This window comes from Carassius carassius, chromosome 1 (assembly GCF_963082965.1).
Source record: "Carassius carassius chromosome 1, fCarCar2.1, whole genome shotgun sequence".
In the NCBI taxonomy this organism is placed as follows: domain Eukaryota; kingdom Metazoa; phylum Chordata; class Actinopteri; order Cypriniformes; family Cyprinidae; genus Carassius; species Carassius carassius.
Window position 1 is genome coordinate 13,788,300 of NC_081755.1, and position 6,416 is coordinate 13,794,715.

Below are 6,416 nucleotides of genomic sequence, written 5' to 3' on the forward strand. Positions count from 1 at the left end.
AATTTCCGAATCTGAGCTTCAGAGTTCTCTCTCCATCAAGCGATCTGAACTTTTCAGTTTCTCACACATGCGAGAGAGAGAGAGAGTCTTACAACGCTGAATCGACACGCTATATGTAAACTATTCTTTGTTGTCTTCTCCTGTCAAAATAATGGAGTTCATTTAGAATTATTCATATTTATTTTTGAACAAGCAGAAGACATACCGGTTTCTCCGGTAGTGGGCGGAGCTAATGCGCAAATGGCAATTTCATTGGCTGGCGCTGATCTCTTACCATCCCTGTTTTGATTTCAGCAAATCATTTTGACCGAACGCAGACAACATGATTAATATTCATGAACCCAGCAGCTCATCAATTCATAGTGCATTGTATATACATTAGTATGATAATAGAATTAGTAGTAGTATTATCTTTTAATAATAATTAATATGATCTATTACTATTTTTTTTACAGAAACCCTCAATGACCAAAAATATCTTAAGCATCACCACCAGTCTTGAGTTCAGTTAAAATGACAAATATGCATTTATTAGGCCTAAAAGTTCATTTTTACATAAAGGCATTGTGCTAGAAATATTACTATTATTTAGATCTAGGTGGCGCTATGACTATAACTGAATATGGGCATGTAGATCTGCAGAAGTCTTATCTAACATGCAACGTTTGGGGCAGATTGGACATTGTATGTCTGAGTTACAGAAACTTCCTTTTTCATGGCGAAAGATCGAAATTTGTCAGGCTGCCATGGACACGCCCTTTAACGAAACCTCAAGATCTTCGCAATTTAACATCGCAAAGGCCTTTAGATTTATCTGACCAAGTTTGGTGTTGATCTGAATAAATCTCTAGGAGGAGTTTGTTAAAGTATAACCCCCGAAAATGGCAAAAACAACACCAATTTTGCAGAGAAAATTCTAAATAACTGACTTCCTGTTTGGATTCGGATTTCTACTTTTTTGTAGGTATTGGTGTGTTACATGTGTGTACAGATTTATGTACATGTACGTGAAACATAGCTCGAGGCACACTCTGTTGAATGTGTATAGGTGGCGCTATCGAGCCATTTTGCCACACCCGATGGAATATTGGCCTTCAGATGTGTTCAGGCCAGGACTCTTATCACACATGTGAAGTTTGGGGAAGATTGAACATTTTATGCCATGTCATAACATCTTTTATTCCCTTAACAGATCTACATGCCCATATTCATTTATAGTCATAGCGCCACCTGCTGGCAACAGGAAGTGACATGTTTTACGCTGCGACAAACTACTTCTAGAAATTTTTGGACATTAATGTATTTTTTGTGGTCAGTTTAACTGTGCCTGTGCAATGTTTAATTGTGGAGATCTTCAGTTTTTGTTAAAGGGCGTGTCCATGGCGCCATGACAAAATTTGATGTCTCGCCACAGCAAGAGAAGTTGTTGTAACTCAGGCATAAAATGTTCAATCTTCCCCAAACTTCACGTTTGATAAGAGTCCTGGCCTGAACACATCTGAAGGCCAATATTCCATTATAATAACAGCGCCACCTGCTGGCAACAGGAAGATTGGCACATATATGCAATGTACTTTAATATATTCCAATTATATTTATGACTTTAAACGCATATTTCTCACCGTTCACCTATTTACTAAAGCCACTTGCTGCCAGTGAGCCCGGGTGCGAGGGCCCGTTCATCACTGCTTGCAGCTTTAATTCTTATTATTTTTTTAAAACCTTTTGGGGGTTCACACGTTTCAGTCACACGACCTGATGAAGGTCGTGTGACCGAAACGTTGTGTGATTAAAATTTATTTGCAAGTTTAGATAGTGTGCGGGAGTTCCTTATATGTTGAAACGACCTATCTGGTCTTAATTTTCTAAGCACCTATCACTTACAGGTGTGCGATGGAGTTCGTTCACCATTTTTGTAAATTTGAAACCAAGGAATAAAACCGGAGATTTTCATCTTTTATTTAAACAACGTTTATGAAATGGATTTATTGAACTGTGTTATTGGGCTGACAATGGACACTAAAATTGGGACTAGCTGCTTGGAATAATATTAGACAGTTATTAGTGTAAGCCATCGCATATCTCAAGATTTCAAACCTCTATATCGACATAGGCCTACTTGTTCAGTGATAACTACGAAAACAAAAAGATAAAAAATAGGATGCTGAATTCAAAGGATTTTGAAAATGACTCAATTCCTGCTGCCAGTTGGTGGCGCTTTAACTTTTACTTTAATATAACTTTTAGTTCTATTATATGTTGAAATTTACATTTAAATTTATGTTGAAGTTCCTTATATGTTGAAATTTACAAAAATGAAAATGTGAGCTGACTAATACACTTATTCTATAGTTGCTAATGAAATAAAAGATTACTAATAAAAGTAACTAGAAGTTAGCAGTTAGCAGGTAAGAAAACCGTTCGCTTCCACAGCTCTCAAGATCTGAATAACATAATGAGAATCAACGTAATATAGTTGGCCTTTTCTTAAAGAGGCAGTACACTATTTTACCAATATGTACCAAATCCTATAAACACATGAATTCTAAGAGCTTTCAACCTTTTAAGTAGTATTTAACATTTTAAGCATTACATGAACTTCTAAATGAAATTATTTACCATTTTAACATTAATTCTTATTCACATTACTATGAATTGTACTTTGGCCTCTACAGTCGAGTTAAACAAATAATTTCTAAAATAATATTTATCATGCAAGCAGAGAGATGTCATGACAAATGTTTAGTGATAATTTGAACACGACTGAATCAATTAAATGCGCACATTTTCATTAAGTCTAAACAAATGTGTGCGTGCCGTGCAAACCAGCAAAAGGTAAAGATGCAAACATGTAGGACAAGTAGAAAATGTATCTGTATCCAAGTTGATTTTTAGCCTGCTCTTGAGAGAGAACTGTTTTGGTTTTTGAGAGACTGAGACGCGCAGCGCAGCTGTTTGATTGGTGAGCGCTCTGTGCTTATTCCATTTATTCGTATCATATCGTAGCCTAAGGTTTAAATAATTTCCTTTTAAATATTTACAAATAATATAACGTGTATGATGTATTATTATAGGTGAAATTACTCTTGCAAAGCTCTCATTTCTGAGAGATGAACTAGATGCAACAGCAATGCGGCCGGTGTTTGATTGGTGCTCTTTTCATTTTGTAAAGTTTACATTCATTCACTTCACACTCATGACTTTAGAGTTCTGTGTATAATATTGCGCTAAGCCCCTGGCTCAACTGTTATCTAGTAAACCCCGGACTGTGTCAGCTTCAGCTGAGTACTCAGGCAGAATTATTCCTTGTCCAGTATTATTTTGAAGCCATTATCCGTGCCATTACGAATAAGGTATTCGCCTTCAGGCCCAATCCTAATTATTACATTAAATATTTTATTTTTTACATGCAACACAATTAAGGTCATAGAAAGTAACAGCTCCACGCAATATTGTAACCCTTAAATTCACATCGTACTTGCAAACACTTTGTATGCATTATGGTAATGCATGCTCAGGTAGTCAATTGTTTCCGACAGCGCTCGACTAGTCTATGCAAGCACTAGTACAGTATGACAAAAATGTAGCTGTATGTCCGCATGCCCAGTAGAGCCAAACTATCCCTTCTAGCCTTAATCGGGAGCATTTGTCATATCCCGAGCTTTGCATGTGTGTGCGCTGTGCCAAGGCATCAGTCATTAAAATTTTTGACCACATTCATAATGTCAGCAACAGCAGCATTATAAAGTAAATAAAATGTATATAAAGTACATAAAAATAATTTGACCCTACAGCTCCAAACTCGGTTCTAGAGGGCCAGTGTCCTTTAGAGTTTAGTTCCAACCCTAATTATACACACTTGAACCAGCTAATCAAGATATTACTAAACACACTAGAATCTTTCAGATAGGTGTGTTTAGGCCAGTTGGAGCTAAACTTTTCAGGGCATTGGCACTCCAGGACCTAGTTTCGAGACCCAAAGAACATAGATAAAATAACTGCTGATAGTCAATCATATTTACAGTACAAACCTCGTCAGTGAACTATGAGGGCAAAAAAAAAAAAAAAAAAAAAAAACCAAATAATCGTTCATTAATCGTAATCGAGGTAAAATGTTCAATTAATCGAGGTTTTGATTTTAGGCCATAATCGTCCAGCCCTAGTATACCATACATACATTTTGAATGGAGGGACAGAAAGCTCTCGGACTTAATCTAAAATATCTTAAACTGTGTCCCGAAGATGAACGGAGGTCTTACGACATGAGTCATTAATGACATAATTTTCATTTTTGAGTGAACTAACCCTTTATACACGTTTAACAGGCATCTAATCAGACATTTACGAAGCATTTGTGAATCTGAAGGAGAGTTTTTGTGTAGTTCTGTTTTATGCGCAAATTAGTTACATGAATGATGCTTATATATGCTATATAAAGGAGGAAGTCATGGCCTAGTGGTTAGAAAGTTTAACTCCTAACCCTAGGGTTGTGGGTTCAAGTCTCAGACTGGCAATACTACGACTGAGGTGCCCTTGAGCAAGGCACCGAACTCCCAAATGATCCCCGGGCGCCGGAGAATAAATGGCTGCCCGCTGCTCCAGGTGTGTGTTCACTGCTGTGTGTAGGGTTGTGTACCGAAACCCAGTACCAATATGGCACCGGTACCTATGGAACCGGTATACACTAGGGGTGCTCCGATCACGATCGGCCGATCGTTAATGCGCATCTCGTCAGTAAAGCCGGTTCTCTAATCAGCGGTAAATTCCCTCAGGTGCGTGGTTTCACATTGAGCAGCTGTTACTACACAGAGCCGTTGTTAAATGAGAAGATGCGCAAATAAACGCTGAAAATGAACGTGGATTTGTGCATCTTCTCAGTTAACAACGGCTCTGTGTAGTAACAGCTGCTCTATGTGAAACCACGCACCTGAGGGAATTTACCGCTGATTAGGGAACCGGCTTTACTGACGAGATGCGCATTAACGATCGGCCGATCGTGATCGGAGCACCCCTAGTATGCACCAAACTAAATCAGCGCGCAGATTTCAGTGCCTCATTTCTGTGCCTCTTAAATGCCTGAGCGATCGTTTGAAATATTTGTCCATATTCTCTGAAATGTACACATGAAACATGGGCATCGCTAGGCTTTTTTAGCGGGGCTTCATAAACTGTACACAAATTCACGATCGCCTCAAAGTCTGACTTCTTTTAAATGTTATATGAAAACAGAGGACACAAGGTGTGTGTTTATCAACAGATTGTTAGAATATCTGTCTCTGTGCAGTTGTTTGTCATAAATACAGTTTACAAAAGGTCACGAGGGAGCAATCAGTTTCTCATCTACTTTAAAGTTTTCGCTCCGTTCACCGATCATCAAACCACAGCTGTTTCCATCAGCGAAAATCTAGCCCTCAACACATATGAATGCATACTTGAATTATATTCAGTTTAAATATTCTAATATTATAGTAGTTTACGTACTTTATGCATTGGCCATATGCACTGTATGCCATATGCATTTTAAAAGTATCGAAATGGCACCAGTATCGAATAAAACCCAATCGATACCCAACGCTAGCTGTGTGTCTGCACTATGGATGGGTTAAATGCAGAGCACGAATTCTGAGTATGGGTCACCATACTTGTCTGTATGTCACTTTCACTAACATGTATTTTAAAAAAAAGATACAGGTGAATCTCAAATTAGAAAGTCATGAAAAGATTCATTTCAGTAATTCAACTCAAATTGTGAAACGTGTATTAAATTCAATATAAACAGACTGAAGTAGTTTAAGTCTTTGGTAATTGTGATGATTTTGGCTTACATTTTTAAAAAAACCACCGATTCAATGTCAGGGACATTTACCCATCTATAGCCCTAACATCACCTGTCCAGACTGTGGATGTAGAGAGGCTATTCTCACCCCTGAAATTGGTATTTTTAAATTTGTTAAAATGTTGCTTATTTAGAGTTAAATATTTGTGAGAGATCCATGTATTGTATTCCATTACAGGTGGAAACAGCTTTAAGGAACAGACTGAAGGACCAACATTTAGACGCATGCTGCAAGGTGGATGTGGATGAGCCCCATCAGGATGAAATAGACTATTGAGAGTGAGTTGTCATCGTCATAGTACAGAGCCCCTCCCCTCGAGATCACAGTCTCCGCCATGTTGGCAGGACACCGGCGGCGAAACATGATTGTTTACGTGGGGTGTTAACTCTGTAGTAGAGGAGGTTCTTGCATTTCCACACTGTTTTACCATGACTGGAAGTTACTGCTGTGTTAAAAACTGCTCCAGTACCTCACACGATACATATGGAACACATAGGAACAATGGAATACAGTTTTTTAGGTTACACCAAGCACAAAACAGTGGTATTTGGAGAAGCTCTCAGGCATCCAAAATATCAA